Consider the following 17,906-nt stretch of genomic DNA (forward strand, 5'->3'; position numbering starts at 1 on the left):
TTACCTTATAATACCCATTTAATACACATCTGCAACAGTACAAAAGCAGAGTTGTTATATCCCGAAATGAGACTCTGGCCCTAAAGAAGTCCTTTCAGTTCAGTTCAGTTCAGTTCAGTCGCTCAGTCATGTCCGACTCTTTGCGACCCCATGAATCGCAGCATGCCAGGCCTCCCTGTCCATCACCAACTCCCGGAGTTCACTCAGATTCACATCCATCGAGTCACTGATGCTATCCAGCCATCTCATCCTCTGTTGTCCCCTTGTCCTCCTGCCCCCAATCCCTCCCAGTATCAGAGTCTTTTCCAATGAGTCAACTCTTCGCATGAGGTGGCCAAAGTACTGGAGTTTCAGCTTTAGCATCATTCCTTCCAGGAAAGAAGGAATCCCAGGGTTGATCTCCTTCAGAATGGACTGGTTGGATCTCCTTGCAGTCCAAGGGACTCTCAAGAGTCTTCTCCAACACCACAGTTCAAAAGCATCAATTCTTCGGCACTCAGCCTTCTTCACAGTCCAACTCTCACATCCATACATAACTACTGGAAAAACCATAGCCTTGACTAGACGGACCTTAGTCGGCAAAGTAATGTCTCTGTTTTGAATATGCTCTCTAGGTTGGTCATAACTTTTCTTCCAAGGAGTAAGTGTCTTTTAATTTCATGGCTGCAGTCACCATCTGCAGTGATTTTGGAGCCCCAAAAAATAAAGTCTGACACTGTTTCCACTGTTTCCCCATCTATTTCCCATGAAGTGATGGGACCAGATGCCATGATCTTCATTTTCTGAATGTTGAGCTTTAAGCCAACTTTTTCACTTTCCTCTTTCACTTTCATCAAGAGGCTTTTTAGCTCCTCTTCACTTTCTGCCATAAGGGTGGTGTCATCTGCATATCTGAGGTTATTGATATTTCTCCTGGCAATCTTGATTCCAGCTTGTGCTTCTTCCAGTCCAGCGTTTCTCATGATGTACTCTGCATAGAAGTTAAATAAGCAGGGTGACAATATACAGCCTTGACGCACTCCTTTTCCTATTTGGAACCAGTCTGTTGTTCCATGTCCAGTTCTAACTGTTGCTTCCTGACCTGTACTCATCTCACATGCTAGTAAAGTAATGCTCAAAATTCTCCAAGCCATGCTTCAGTAATATGTGAACCATGAACTTCCTGATGTTCAAGCTGGTTTTAGAAAAGGCAGAGGAACCAGAAATCAAATTGCCAACATCCACTGGATCATGGAAAAAGCAAGAGAGTTCAGAAAAACATCTACTTCTGCTTTATTGACTATGCCAAAGAAGTCCTTTAGGATCTTAAATAAATTGGTGTGCTAGCCATACCTAGTCATACATGTACATTTTATACTTCTACTCTTCTCCAAGGATGCTAAAGAAAATAATAAGAAAATATTTATAAATGACTCAGAATATCCAAAAGAAATACTTCTTTTTTGGTCCCATCACTTCATGGCAAATAGATGGGGAAACAATGGAAACAGTGACAGACTTTGTTTTCTTGGGCTTCAAAATCACTGCAGATGATGACTGTAGCCATGAAATTAAAAAAGCTATGACAAACTTAGACAGCATATTAAAAAGCAGAGACATTACTTTGCCAACAAAGGTCCATCTAGTCAAAGCTACAGTTTTTCCAGTAGTCATGTATGGATGTGAGAGTTGGACTATAAAGAAAGCTGAGCACTGAAGAATTGATGCTTTTGAACTGTGGTGTTGGAGAAGACTCTTGAGAGTCCCTTGGACTGCAAGGTGATCCAACCAGCCAATCCTATAGGAAATCAACCCTGAATATTCATTGGAAGGACTGATTCTGAAGCTGAAACTCCAATACTTTGGCCACCTGATGCAAAGAGCTTGCTCATTAGAAAAGACCCTGATGCTGGGAAAGATTGAAGGCAGGAGAAGGGGATGACAGAGGATGAGATGGTTGGATGGTATCACCAAGACAATGGACCTGAGTTTGAGCAAGCTCTGGGAGATGGTGAAGGACAGGGAGGCCTGGCGTGCCGTAGTCCATGGGGTCGCAAACAGCTGGACACAACTGAGTGGCTAACAACAACAAACAGAGCTTTATGTATATGCTATGTATGCACAGACATACACACATACTGGATTAGCGAAATCCTGAATTGATAATCTGGAAGTGAAAAAGGTACTTTCAGTTTTACCACAAATTTAGCCAGATAATTTCTGCATCTTTGTATAATAATTCATTTTTAAAGGGGATCTTCTGAAATTCCCTGAGTATGTCTAAGGATGATAAGGAGAAATCAATTATAGGAATCTCCTGCAGTTCATAGGGCAACTGTTCGAGAAAACTCTAAAAAAGCCCTGGGAGATGAGAGGATAAATGTCCTTCTCCAGATCTCCTTTCACACAGGCTCAGGTCTCATCCCACCAGACAGGCCTGGGTGCAGCAGACAACACACACCAGGACACAACAGAGGGAAGCACAGAAAGATATCTTTCCTTCCCTGACTTCTTCCTGATGTCCAGGGAAGAGGACAGGGACAACAATGGGCTACATGGAGAGGCTCAACTTCTCAGTCTCCCCATAGTCCAAATGTCTTAATTTGGGAGCAAAGAAACACAGTCTCTACATCCATTCCAATCTATCTCCACTCTCCTCCACTCCATTATTTCTGTCAGTAGAATTTATGCCATGGATTAAAGTAAAAGTTGTCACCATGATGAGTTCAATGGGCTTATGATTTATAATCAAAATTATAAATCACAAACTTTTAAACTATAGATGTTTACATACCTAAGCAGCATAAAGAATACTAGTGAAAGTCACTCAGTCGTGTCCGACTCTTTATGACCCCATGGACTATACAGTCCAGGGAATTCTCCAGGCCAGAATACTGGAGTAGGTAGCCTTTCCCTTCTCCAGGGGATCTTCCTAACCCAGGGATGGATCCCAGGTCTCCCACATTGCAGGCGGATTCTTTACCAGCTGAGCCACAGGGAAGCACAAAGAATACTAGTCATTATAAATATTAAAGGATAGAAAATATTTGAATAAATTTGTCATACATTTTAGAGTAATTATTGCCATCATTATTCTTCATAAAAATCCTCAGGAAGGGATAAGAATTATTCTAACCTATATCAGCATACCACTGGCATCACCTTCACCAAGGGATACTTTTCAAATGTTCATTTTCTTGGGATTAAGCTAGAAAGAATGAACTATGGTTAAAATCATTAATAACCCAAATTGTTATATCACCTTCATGCTGCTGCTGCTGCTGCTAAGTCACTTCAGTCGTGTCCGACTCTGTGCGACCCCATAGACAGCAGCCCACCAGGCTCCTCCGTCCCTGGGATTCTCCAAGCAAGAATACTAGAGTGGGTGGCCATTTCCTTCTCCAATATCAGCTTCATAGTTAAGCTATAATATTGATTGATTTCAAACAATTCTATCAAGTTGTACAACTGTACCAAAAAGAGTACAAATGCAAACAGAGCATTATTCACCATAGCCTCACTACTCACTGGAAACAAACATGTGAGTTAAGTACAGCTCATTGTCTTAGGGAGAGCCAGATTTCCAAATTTTGAAAGGTCATATATAGAACACCATTACTTATTTATTACCTAGTGATGGTTTCCTTAACTTTACTGGATAGCATTACAAAGGTTTAATGGGGTTAATCTCTCAAAGCCTTATTAAAACAAAAGCCATTACTCTAAGCCATTATTTGAAGTCTCAGTGTACCTAATGGCTTTTCTTTCATATGTTAACAGTCAGGCCTGGCTATCCACAATATACCAACCACATTACCTTCTGTCAGACTAGTTCATTGTGTATATATGGAAGGAGTCCATAAACAGTCTGGGTATGGTACTTTTCCTAGCTGTCAAAGCACTACTCATGAGGGAACAAAGATCAGCCATCTGAACTAGATATATTAGAATAACTGTATATAGGAAACACATAACAATATCTACTTATAAAACCATTAGCACGTAAATGCATAGAAAAACTAGTTTAAAGTAACTAGTGTGATTTTTTCCTTAATTTCAGAAGGATTAAGGTAAAAATTCCAATCCAGTAATCTGCTGACAAGAATTTTAACTATACTTTTCCCACAGTGCTTTGAAACAATGCTTTTTTTAAAATTTAATATCCTAAAGGAAGGATACCTACATGAGATGGAAAATTAAGTCTGAAGTTAGCTTCTGACTAATTTCGGGAAGCTGAGAAAGTATGTTTTTTCTTTTTTAATTTGCTTAACAGACATTTGTATAGAGCTTATTATGTGCCAGACACTGTTCTATATATTTTACAAATATTAGCTCATTTAATCCTCATAGTTACCCTATAGAGTACTACCACTGTTTCCACTTTACAGATGAGGAAATGGGCACAGAGAAGTTAAATGACTCACTCAAAGTCATACAAGTAATCAGTGGTAGAATCCAAATTTAAGCCTGGTAGTCTAGATCTGGGTTTTGTGCCCTAAACACTAACACACTACCCACTTCCTCCATAATATATCTCCTGTCTTCATGAGGACCAGCAACGTTTCACTGCTTTGGGTAGTCTTATGTCCCAAGGTTCTTTTTGCTAGGATTGTATATTTTGCCCTCAAAATACATGTTATATAATATAATCTGTATTTTCACTTAGTTTTCCATTTCAGAACATCCAGCACTATCTCATTCATTTAAAATACTGAAATAGTCAACATAATACAAGCCATTTATGACAAATCCACAGCCAACATAATACTCAACTGTGAAAAGCCAAAAGCCTTCCCACTAAATTCTGACACAAGACAAGGATATCTACCATCAACACTTTTATTCAATACAGTACTGAAAAATCCAAGCCATAGCAATCAGATAAGAAAAAGAAATAAGAAGTACCCAAACTGGAAGAGAACAGGATGCAGATGGGTTGCTACTCTATATGGAAAACCCTAAAGACTCCACACAAAAGCTATTAGAATAAATGAATTCAGCAAGGTAATAGGATACAAAGTTAATAAACATATATTTGTTGCATTTCTTTACACTAAGTAAAATATCAGAAAGAGAAAGTTTTAAAAAATCTCATTTAAAACTGCATCAAAAAAATAAAATATCTAGGAATAAACCTAACCAAAGAGATGAAAGACCTATATGCTGAAAACTATCTAACAGTGATAAAGGAAACTGAAGGTGATTCAAAGAAATGGAAAGATATCCCATCCTCTTGAACTGGAAGAAGCAATATTCTAATCTATGGTCATACCACCCTGAACGAGTCTCATTTTGTGTGATGTAAGAAGCTAAGCAGGATTGAACCTGCATAGTACTTGGATGGGAGAATCAATAGTCTTAAAATGGCCACGCTATCCAAAGCAATTTACAAATTTAAAATCATCCTTGTTAAATTTGTCGTTCAGTCACTCAGTTGTGTCTGACTCTTTGCAACACCATGGACTGCAGCATGCCAGGCCTTCCTGTCCTTCAACATCTCCCAGAGCTTGCTCAGTCTCAAGTCCACTGAATTGGTGATGCTATCCAACCATCTTATCCTCTGTTGTCCCCTTCTCCTCTTGCCTTCTTTCTTTCCCAGCATCAGGGTCTTTTCCAGGAAACTGGCTCTTCAAATCAGGTAGCCAAAGTATTGGAGCTTCAGCTTCAGCATCAGTCATTCTAATGAATATTCAGGGTTGATTTCCTATAGGATTGACTGATTTGATCTCCTTGTAGTCCAAGGGAATCTTCTCCAACAACACAGTTCAAAAGCATCAATTCTTCAGCGCTCAGCCTTCTTTATGGTCCAACTCTTACATCCATACATGACTACTGGGAAAACCATAGGTTTGACTATACAGACCTTTGTTGGCTAAGTAATGTCAGCAAAGTTTTATAATATGCTGTTTACATTTGCCATAGCTTTTCTTCCAAGGAGCAAGAGTCTTTTAATTTCATGGCTGCAGTCACCATCCCCATTGATCTTGGAACCCAAGAAAATAAAGTCTTTCACTGTTTCCATTGTTTCCCCATCTAACTGCCATGAAGTGATGAGACCAGATGCCATGATCTTAGTTTTTGAATGTTGAGTTAAATTACCCTTGACATTTTTCACAAAACTAGAATAAATAATCCTAAAACATATACAGAACCAAACCATAGAAGATTCAGAATTGCCAAAGCAATTCTGAGGAAAGAGAACAAAGATGAAGATATAACCCTCCCAGACTCCAGATAATACTACAAAGGTATAATAATCAAAGTAGCATGGCACTGACACAAAAACAGATACATCAATAGAAGAGAATAGAGAGCCCAGAAATAAACCCACACATCCATGGTTAATTAATCTTTGACAAAGGAGGCAAGAATATACAATGGAGAAAAGACTTATCTCTTTAGCAAGCGGCACGGGAAAAGCCAGACAGCTAAATGTAAACCAATGAAGTTAGAACATTCCCTCACACCAAAGACAAAAAAAAAAAAAAAACTCAAAATCACTTAACAACCTTAATAAGACAAGACATGACATCATGAAACTTCTAAAAAAGGACATAAGCAAAACATTCTGACAAAATTGTGCCCATGTTTTCTTAGGTCTGTGTCCCAAGACAATAGAAATAACAGAAAAAAGTAAAAAATTGGATCTAATCAAACTTAAAAACTTCTGCACACAAAGGAAACCATTAACAAAACAAAGAGAAAACCTACGGTATGGGAGAAAATATTTTTAAGTGATGTGACTGACAAGGGGTTAATATCTAAAATACAACCACAGCTCATATAGCTTAATATTTAAGGAAAAAAAATCCAATAAAAAACGAGTAGAAGACCTAAACAGACATTTCTCCAAAGGAGATACACAAATGGCCAACAGGCACATGAAAAGATGCCTAAGATCACTAATTATAAGAGAAAGGCAAATCAAAATCACAATGACTTACCACCTCACACTGGTCAGAATGACCATCATTTAAAAGTCTGTAAATAATCAATGCTGAAGAAGATGTGGAGAAAAGGAAACTCTCCTACACTGTTGATGGAAATGTAAATTTGTCTAGCCACTACAGAAAACAGTATGGAGGTTCCTTCAAAAACTGAAAATAGAGATAACATATGATTCAGCAATCCCACTCTTGGGCATAGATCCACAAGAGATGAAAACTAGCTTGAAAAGATACGTGCATCCAGTGTTCACAGCAGCACTATTTACAAGATCAGAGATATGGAAGGAACTTAAATGTCCATCAACAGATGAATGGATAAGGATGTGCTGTGCTCTGTGTGTATGTGAGTGTGTATACTCAGCCATAAAAAAGACGGAAATATTGCCACTTGCAGCAATACAGACAGACCTAGAGAGTATCATACTAAGTGAAGTCAGACAGAAACACAAATATTATATGATATCACTTATATATGGCATCTAAAAAATAATACAAGTGAATCTATTTACAAAACAGAAGTAGGCTCACAGAAATAGAAGCACAAAAAATAAACTTTCAGTTACTAAAGCGGAAAAGGCAGGGAAGGATTAATTAGGAGTATGGGATTAACAGATACACACTGCTACGTATAAAATAGATAAGCAACAAGGATGTGGTGTACAGCACAGGTGTGTGTGTGTTAATCATTCAGTCTGGTCCAACTTTTTGTGACCCCATGAACTGTAGCCCACCAGGCCCTTCTGTCCATGGAATTCTCCAGGCAAGAATACTAGAGTGGATAACCTTTCCATTCTCCAGGGGATCTTCCTGACCCAGGGATCAAAGCTGGGTCTCCAGCATTGCAGGCAGGTTCTTTACTGTCTGAGCCACCAGGGAGGCTCCATAGCACAGGTAACTATATTCAATATCTTGTAATAACCTCTAATGGAAAAGAAACTGTATACATATATATGTATAACTGAATCACATAGCTATATACCTGAAATTAACACAGTATATTGATAGTAAATCAGCTGCACTTCAATTTTAAAATAAATAAGCAAAATTAAATGCTGCAACAGCACTACATTGTGTGAAGGCCTCAGGGTGTGGTTAAGTATCCTATTGATTTCTCTGATTTTTATTTATTGAGTTTCTTTTGTTCTTTTTCTGGGTCTTATTCTAGTAACTTCCTTAAAACCCCACCCCTTTTCAGTCCTATTCTTCAAAGACTGAGGCTCAGTCTCAATGCTCCCTGGCGGGGGTTCTAGCATAGTCTGCCTGGACTTCTGAGAACTGTAAGCCTTAAATTTTGAGTTACTGTGCTCCCATTTGCTTTGTCTCAAATTCCCTTTCACAGTGGCCTACCCTGTGCCCTCACTGCCTGAGCACCTCTTTGGTCTCTTGACCACTTCACTTCACTTCCTTCATCCACACCTGAAGCTGGCCAGTTGCAGTGGCTGCATCTCTTTTCCCATTTTGGCACCTGTCTGCCTGCCTTGCTCAGATAGAAAGAATAGCTCTGCCTAGCCAGATGCCAGTGACAAATCAAGCTCAATCAATAGATGGTAATTAAACGTCTGCTTCAAAAGCCCAGCAGAGGTTGTCAATGGGATTTCTCAGTGGATCCCTGCTGCTAAACAAGGATGTAATTTTATATTTAGTTTTAAAACTTGAACTTTCTCCAATAGAATTCCTAGAGAAAACAATCAAGAGTGAATAAAAGCAATAGTAAGAATTGTTTTATGGCAAAAAAAGGCAATAAGAGAGGATTTGGCATTTCCACAATCAAAATACCTATCACTAGGTAGACGGTGACTAATCTTCATTACTAGGTAAGCTAAACAGAAACAATAACTAAACAGTAATATAGGTCACTTTCAAATATAATCTATTCTCTTGGGTTTTCCTTCAGTCTAGGATCTTTAAGCAAGCTATTTAAAAGATATAATATTGCAGAATGACACCATTGAGGGGAATAGGATGAAGCGTGAGAGACAAGGATGACTTTAAAGGCTTTAAGTGGGAAAGGCCTCACTGATCTAGACCATATTTCTTACAAAAATGCGTTAATATGAATATACTATTCTCCAGCACATCCAATTCACATCACTGTCCCAAATAATTATTTCTTTAGGAAATGCAAAGTCGAAAACAAAATGTTTCCCATTAAGTGGGAACTACTCTGCTAATGCCATTAGTACATATGTTCTCATTTTAAAAATAAGAGGTTGCTGAATTAGTCACTTAGGTATATTGAACAAACTGTGGAAAGGTATTAACCTGCTGGAAAACCCTCACCCCTCACTCTCACATATCCACTGGAGATTTCCAGTTAGGTCTAATGATCAGTAATAACCACAGCCATGCAGACCATCAGGAGTTTCTGATTTACCTAAAGTGGAAAATTGTTGCCAATGAAAAGTAAATGGATCACAAAGTATAGTATGTTCTGCCTCTAATGCCTCTTTCACAGGCTAACCTGACATCTGAAGAGCATGATATTTCATGTAGCTTGTTCAATGATAACTTTTTAAAGATCTTATTGCCAGATTTTCACCCAACTGGTGTGCTGACTGGATTACAGAACTCCTAGCCCAGAGCCACCTTGTCTTGTTTACCCACATGTACCATTCAAATATCATTACATTCTGTGCTTGTCACAATATGGAAAACAATGAGAAGGCCTAAATTAATCTTTGTTTTCCAGTGCTTATTTTCACATATTCCACTTTATCATATGGTGTCTTTAAAGAATGATAACATTTTTGAGCTGGAAAAGACCTCAAATTACCTCTTCCTAAATGGAACTTTTTCAAATATAAGTTCCATAGACTATTAAGAGATGTTAGTTTAATTGGGGGAGAGACAATTTGAGAAACACTGGGTTAAAGAAGAATTTGTTTGTGCAGGATGTCTGAAAAGCTTCCATATGCTGAATACCTGTAATTCTCTAGAAGAGGAGTATAATAAACAATTTATCTTTACTAAAGAGTGGAGTCCTAAAAATATCTTTTTTTTCCAACTGTGGTAAGATATGCATAACAAAAATTTATCATCTTAATCATTTTTAAGGATATGTTCAATATATTAAGTATATGTAGATTGTTGTGCAATCTCCAGAACTTTTCATCTTGCAAAACTGAAACTCTATACCCATTAAACCACAACTCTCCATTTCCCCCTCTCCTCCATCCCTGCAAAAATAATTCTGCAGAGATAGGAAGGATAAACTATTTTCCTTTTGGATCTCTAAGTTTTTAGCATTCATCCATATGCTACTGCTAACTTTCTAAGCTTTAGAAATTACTGGCATATTTTCAAATACCATAATGATGATTTCTGGCCTTTATTTTAACTGTGCCTAAACAGCTGGCTTGAAGCAGCTGGCAACCCAAGAGTGAAATAAAACAGAACAAAGCTAAGCGCCTCTTTGACTAGCATCAGGTGCCAGGGCAAGATCAGCTTTGGTTCCACTTGGCCTTTATTATAACCTGTCTCAAAAGATCCCTTCTCAGAATATCTGCATCAGTATGTTCATCCTGGCACCAGGTACTGGATATTCATTCTCCCCCCAGCTGCTCTCTGCTTCACATCCTCTAAAATCATGGTTCCCCATGCCAAGATGAAATGCAAAAGGGTACATTAGTCAAAGACTCAGGGAATGAGTACCACGTAAGGTGAGAGGCATGTGCCATGAATATTAATGTAACCTAAGCAATTATAATCACTACAATGGGAGCTGGCACACATTAGACACTGACTGCACGGAAGAGGGAGAAGGCAATGGCACCCCACTCCAGTGCTCTTCCCTGGAAAATCCCATGGACGATGGTAGGCTGCAGTCCATGGGGTTGCTAAGAGTCGGGCAGGACTGAGAGACTTCACTTTCATTTTTCACTTTCATGCATTGGCGAAGGAAATGGCAACCCACTCCAGTATTCTTGCCTGGAGAATCCCAGGGACGGGGGAGCCTGGTGGGCTGCCGTCTATGGGGTCGCACAGAGTCGGACATGACTGAAGCGACTTAGCAGCAGCAGCAGCAGCAGCAGCACAGAAGAGGCAGCAGTTAACTTCAGTGAAGTTTAGGAAGCTCTGCTTGAGTCACTCAGAGGAAGCCTTCATTTTTCCAACTGAGTAACAATGCTAGATTCTCAGCTCCCCAAGACAGCCAATTATTTTCAGGAACATTGCCAAATTCTCAAAATAAGTTTGAATTTGCGTTAATTGATGATACGTGACATACTACAGATGGGCGGTAGTAAAGTAGAAAAACCATAAGACCAAACAGTTTGCGTGATAGTTAAAATCATTCTTGCAGTTGCTGCTGCTGCTGCGTCGCTTCAGTCGTGTCCGACTCTGTGCGACCCCATAGACGGCAGCCCATCAGGCTCCCCAGTCCCTGGGATTCTCCAGGCAAGAACACTGGAGTGGGTTGCCATTTCCTTCTCCAATGCATGAAAGTGAAAAGTGAAAGTGAAGACGCTCAGTCATATCCAACTCTTAGAGACCCCATGGACTGCAGCCTACCAGGCTCCTCCATCCATGAGATTTTCCAGGCAAGAGTACTGGAGTGGGGTGCCATTGCCTTCTCCACTTGCAGTTGCTGGTTGATTTATAAACAACCTACTCTAACAATATTTCAATAAGTGGGATAAAATAGTAGTAATAAAAACAATTTAGTACTGGATTGGAGACATCACCCACTTGGAGGCAGAGAAAAAAAATGTTTTCTATAAAAGGAAAAGATAACAAAAAAAGAAAAAGAAGGAATAAAAAGATATTCACACTTAAAAAGTGTATTTGGGGAAGGAATAGCAACTTACTTAAATGGGACCAGTGTCTTAAACTGTGAAACTCATGATAATATATGATGTTGTCTTTCCCTCTTTACAGGATAAATGAGACTTCAAAAGAGGACTAAGCTATCAGACCTGCTAAATGTTTCTAAAAACAAAACAAAAACATTAATTTATAAGAATGAAACAGAAAATAAAGCAGCTTTACCAGCTTCGAGAAAATACTCCAAAAACTGTATCCCAGCTCAGCCAACATCATGTCAATAAATATCTGTTGGATTGAAGGACCTAAGCTACTCCATTTTGTTAAAGACTCCATTTTGTAAAAATTCCCCGAAAAGAGATTTTTGGAAATCTCTTAACCTCACCCCACCACCCTGGGACCAATCAGAACCCATGGCAAGCCCAGGAAATGGGAACCAATCAGAATCCAACACCTAACCCTTCCACAGAAGGTAACCAGTTAGATGTCTCCCAACCCGGAAACTCCCGTTTTTCAAATTTTTCGCTCGAGAATACCCTATATAAGCAATGAAACCCAGAGCTCGGGGCTCCTCCCTATAGCCACTGCGTCGGTATTGGTGGGAGCCCCAGCTCGAGCTTGGTAATAAAAACTCTCTTGCTTTTGCATTGGATATCGGCTTCCTGGTGGTCATTGGGAGATTTCTCGACTTGGGCATAACAGGATGCTAAATGAAATGTCACTGGGTAGAGTTGAAGGAAATTTAAGAGAATGGATCAGAAGCCTCCTTGCTAATACAGTTGAAGAAAAGCTCTGTAAGGGTAATACTGAATCATCTGTTATGGGTCTGACAAAGAGTCTCTCTTAGATCAACCTAACCTTTAAACAGGCTCCTCTGAATATTTCTCCCAACTAGGCCTTGTCTCTTAGACTGGCATGTTTGTCTTTGTATCACCTAACTTTAGCGAGAATCTTATTAAAAAGGTTTAGCCAGAATCTCCCACCCTTGATATCTGATCACCCTTAATATTTAACCAAATTTCTTACCTCCCCCATCCCCCAAAACAATAAGTGATCACTCTGGTCAGTCTTCAGCAAGAATTCTTTTAGAATCCTTTACAGCAGTTTAGCAAAGAACTACCCTACCCTCTTATTAATTTTCTACCCACCAATCCCCACCTCCACCCTGTTCCTTGACAATGAACCCCCACTTTTCCCTGTTCTGTTCAGAATCAATCCCAGTTCTATACTGAGATGTCTTTCTCCCTACTGCAACAGTCCGTGTTTTTACTGCTTTAAATATTGTCCGTCCAGCTCTGGTTCTCTCTGAGAGGCCTTAGTCCTTGTTCCACTCTGGAAAAGTTTGGCAATTCTTCAAAATGTTAAACACAGACTTACCACAAGACCTAGCAGTTCCACTCCTAGGCATATACCCATAGGAACTGAAAAGATATGTCCTTGTAAAAATTTGTACATAAATACCCACAGCAGTATTATTTTTAAAGCCAGAAACTAGAAGCAACCTGTATCCCCCAAGTGCCCAGTGGCTGGCAAATTGGAAGGACTTCCTGACTGTTAGTAATTACTAAGTAACTATAAAAGCAAAGCATAAATACTGGAGAGGGAAGGAATATAAATAAAACAAGACGGCTTAGGTTGGGAAGCTATAGAAGGTATCATTTCAGAAAATGACATTTGGGCTAAAATGTGAAGTATCAGCTAAAGGCAGAAAGATTTAAAGAAAAACAGACAAAGGAAAATACAACTACAAAGGTCCTGAGGCAAGGAAGAGCGTGAGGCCTTCCAAGAACTCTGTGTGATCAGCTGATGCTTAAGTGAGGGAGAGATAAGCAGAAGCCAGAATGTGCCAGGTCTTACAGACAAAAATAATATTTTGGATTTTATTCTATGTACAATGGAAAATCACTGAAGGCTTTTAAGCAGAAGTATGACATGATCCAAATTACATTTCCAAAGATCCCTGGCTGCTATGAGGGAAAGAAGGCTACTGGTGTGCTCCAGGGAAGGGATAAGGTGACCTGTATTTCACTGTGGTAGAGATTCTAATAGCCTTGGCCAGGCTGAGACATACAGAAATGAAACAAGGATCTGCACCAGAATCCCTTCCATTCAGTGCTACCCATGCAGCCGGCACTGAACAGAACACCAAAGGAAAAGTGAACATTATGTAAAGAAAGCACACCATATCTACTTGAACCAAAAGCCCTCAAATTCCTAGTTCCACTGCCAAACAGCGATACAATCTTGGCAGACTTCCTCCTCAATTCCTTCAGTTCAGTTCAGATTCAGTTCAGTCACTTAGTTGTGTCTGACTCTTTGCAATCCCATGGACTGCAGCACGCCAGGCTTCCCTGTCCATCATCAACTCCCAAGCTTATTCAAACTCATGTCCATCAAGTCAGTGATGTCATCCATCTATCTCATCCTCTGTTATCCCCTTCTTCTCTGGCCTTCAATCTTCCCAGCATCAGGGTTTTTTCTAACAAAGTCAGTTCTTCAAATCCGGTGGCCAAAGTATTAGAGTTTCAGCTTCAGCATCCGTCCTTCCAATAAATATTCAGCATTGATTTCCTTTAGGATTGACTGGTTTGATCTCCTTGTTATCCAAGGGACTTTCAAGAGTCTTCTCCAACACCACAGTTCAAAAGCATCAATTCTTCTGCACTCAGCTTTCTTTATGTTCCAACTCTCACATCCATACATGACTACTGGAAAAACCATAGCCTTGACTAGACGGACCTTTGTTGGCAAAGTAATATCTCTGCTTTTTAATATGCTGTCTAGGTTGGTCACAGCTTTTCTTCCAAGGAGCAAGTGTCTTTTAATTTTGTGGCTTATCAGAATAATCAGAATAACAGTTTTACCTCACAGGTAGACTTAAGGTACTCTAAGACTTAATTGACTTACATGTGAAAGTGCTGCAGAGTATCAGGCAATGATAAGTGTTAGTCAGTTTAAGAGATACACCCAAAACAAAAACAAAGTACAGATTGTGATTAGTTATTTGTTTCTCTTTTTTTTTTTTTTTTTTGGAAGAAAATGAAAATCTGTATATATTGACATAAAATCTCCTAGACATTTTGTTAGGAAAAAAAGCAAGTTTCAAAACATATGCATAGTAAGACACAATATGTAAAAATTTTAAATGCATAAAATTATGTATTTCTACAGGTAAACATGTTATGTATATAAATGCATAAAAAAAAGGTGATTGAAGAGTATACACTCTAGAGCAACAGTTACCATTTTGGAGACGGTACCCCAGTGGCACTTCTATAGTATCTGTTTTTTTAATTTTCCTAGAATATAGTCATATGTAATTAAATACAAAACAAGGAACTTTTTATACTTCTAGGAAGTACTTCATACGATGGTTTCCTTAAAATAGCTTGCTACCACTTAAGATTCTTGAGTTATTTAGTCACTAAGTCATGTCCAACTCTTTGTGAGCTCATGGACTGCAGCAGGCTAGGCTCCTCTGTCCATTGCATTTCCCAGGCAAGAATACTGGAGTGGGTTGCCATTTCCTTCTCAATATTTGTTTCTCTTTAAGGTCAAGTTGTTTTTTGTTTTTTTCTTTCAGTGAGTACCTGCTAAGCTTCTCCAAAATACTTGGGTTTGTAGAGAAGACAGCAGGAATCCATCTATTTGTTCCACAGCACTTACTTGCTGGGAAAACCACACAATTGTTGCAGATAAAAGTCCTTTCCCGAAGACACAGCCTGGGGAGTGAAAGTTCTGTAAAGAAAACTCTTCCCTAAAGAAGTCCAGGCAAAGGAATGTATGAACATAGAGAAAAGCAGTGAACATTTTCTATAAAACAGGTTTATGAAGCAACTAATATAATGATTGATTTTAAGAGATATGCAGCAAAGTAAATGACACAATTATCCTGCTTACATGCTTAAACTTCTGCTGAAATAAATTATACCCAAATTTTACCTGAAAAACAAAACACTTTGGTCTTCCTGCTGGTGAAGACACCTCTGCACACATTACAGTCACCACTTTCTCTGAAGTATACTTGTAGTAAGGGTACACCTGGGATTTTTCTGAAGTTAATTAAACAATTGTAAAAAAAAAAAAAGAAAGTAAATTCTTCTGAGACTTTTCTGGAAGCCCCTGATAGAAGCATATAGGGAAGTAGTTTTTTAATTACCTTGATAGCTCATTAATGTTTTTGCTCACTTATAATTATATCACATTTCTTCCTAAAAGTCTCCCAAGAAAGCATTAATTAAAGCAAAAGCAAAGGGTTATGTGTTTATTTATCAATATGTTTAGTCAGACAATGAAAAAGAGAAAAAAAGAAAAACCTTTTCATATATATTGTCCCATGAACTTTTAACTTAAACAGGAAAAAAAGATTTTTATGTCTTAATAAAATACCATATTAAAAAGCCAAAAGTAGCAAAACAAAAAGCATCTTTAAATAAATGCCATATTATGTCATCATAGCTGTATTAATTACTGAATAAATAGTAGGAAATCTAACGATTTCCAAGAATAGAGATTTAATGTTCAGAAAATTATTGAACTTCAAATCCTCTACACAGACACTAATACAGATTAATATAACAATGGCTATTGGAAATTGCTATAAAGTGCACACATTTGCATAAAATTATGTCAGCTGGGTGAAGGGGACGCTGGGAAGATAACAGTGTCTACAAGTATTTTCTGAGTTTCTATGTTCTTTAAAATCCAGCCTCCTTCCTAGAAGCAAATAAACTATGCTCCTATACAAAAAGAGAAGAAACCAAGAAAGCAGTAGACGAAATTATACAAATGTAAGCATAAAAATCTTTCTCCACTACCCCTCAACTGAAGGAAACAAAATGAATAGAAACAAAAGTTTTATCATTCTGAAAACATTTGATCTTTGTTCTGGTTTAAGGCAAAAAAAAAAAAAAGAGAGAGAGAGAGAAAATAATTAGAACTATATTTCATCATTTACATAAAATCATCAGTCATATTATAAAAAGAACCTTACCGCTCAGATTTTCTTTCTAAATTAATTCTGCCTAGAGGCTCAAATGGAGAAGGAAATGGTGACCCACTCCAGTACTCTTGCCTGGAAAATCCCATGGGCAGAGGAGCCTGGTAGGCCGCAGTCCATGGGGTAGCTAAGAGTCAGACACAAGTGAGCAACTTCCCTTTCACTTTTCATTTTCACACATTGGAGAAGGAAATGGCAACTCACTCCAGTGTTCTTGGCTGGAGAATCCTAGGGACAGGAGAGCTGGGTGGGGCTGCTGTCTATGGGATCACACAGAGTCAGACACGACTGAAGCAACTTAGCAGCAGTCAGACACAACTGAAACGACTTAGCAGCAGCAGAGCCTCAAAAGAGAACTGAGTGAAATAAAAGACAAAAGCAAACAAACTAAAAAGCAAACACAAGATTCTATTTTCAGTTATTCTGAATTTTGATTGAAATATTTTTCCATGTACAGCACAATGCCCCTACCACAGTATACTAAAAAAAAAATCTGCTTCAAACTATCGTTAAATATAGATGTATGAGAGAATCAGCAAGTCAAAAACAGTTCAGTTCGGTTCAGTCACTCAGTTGTGTCTGACTCTGCGACCCCATGGACTGCAGCACGCCAGGCCTCCCTGTCCATCACCAACTCCCAGAGCTTACTCAAACTCATGTCCATCGAGTCGGTGATGCAATCCAACCATCTCATCCTCTGTCATCCCCTTCTCCACCCGCCCTCAATCTTTCCCAGCATCAGGGTCTTTTCTAATTAGTCAGTTCTTCACATCAGGTGGCTAAAGTATTAGAGTTTCAGCTTTAATATCAGTCCTTCCAGGACTCATATTCAGGACTGATCTCCTTTTGGATAGACTGGTTAGATCTCCTTGAAGTCCAAGGGACTCTCAAGAGTCTTCTCCAACACCACAGTTCAAAAGCATCAATTCTTCAGCACTCAGCCTTCTTCACAGTCCAACTCTCCATACATGACTACTGGAAAAAGCATAGCTTTGACTAGAAGGACCTTTGCTGGCAAAGTAATGTCTCTGCTTTTTAATATGCTGTCTGGGTTGGTCATAACTTTTCTTCCAAGGAGTAAGCGTCTTTTAATTTCATGGCTGCAGTCACCATTTGCAGTGATTTTGGAGCCCAAAAAACTCAAGTCTGACACTGTTTCCACTGTTTCCCCATCTATTTCCCATGAAGTGATGGGACCAGATGCTATGATCTCAGTTTAC

General features: G+C 38.8%; 1 protein-coding gene across 22 annotated transcripts in view; it reads right to left on the bottom strand.

Annotated features, from left to right (window-relative positions):
• Positions 1-17,906, bottom strand: part of ST7 (suppression of tumorigenicity 7) — a 276,264-nt gene that overhangs the window by 147,611 nt on the left and 110,747 nt on the right. For 2 of the 22 annotated variants that reach the window (XM_069586696.1, XM_069586693.1), the window contains exon 2: positions 15,630-15,739. The exons of 19 other annotated variants lie outside the window; for them this stretch is intronic. The gene's annotated coding sequence lies outside the window, so the exon portion shown is untranslated. Of the gene's footprint in view, positions 1-15,629; positions 15,740-17,906 lie in introns of those variants that run through there. One more of the 22 variants, XM_069586687.1, reaches the window with a different exon arrangement.

This window comes from Ovis canadensis, chromosome 4 (genome assembly GCF_042477335.2).
Source record: "Ovis canadensis isolate MfBH-ARS-UI-01 breed Bighorn chromosome 4, ARS-UI_OviCan_v2, whole genome shotgun sequence".
Lineage (NCBI taxonomy): Eukaryota > Metazoa > Chordata > Mammalia > Artiodactyla > Bovidae > Ovis > Ovis canadensis.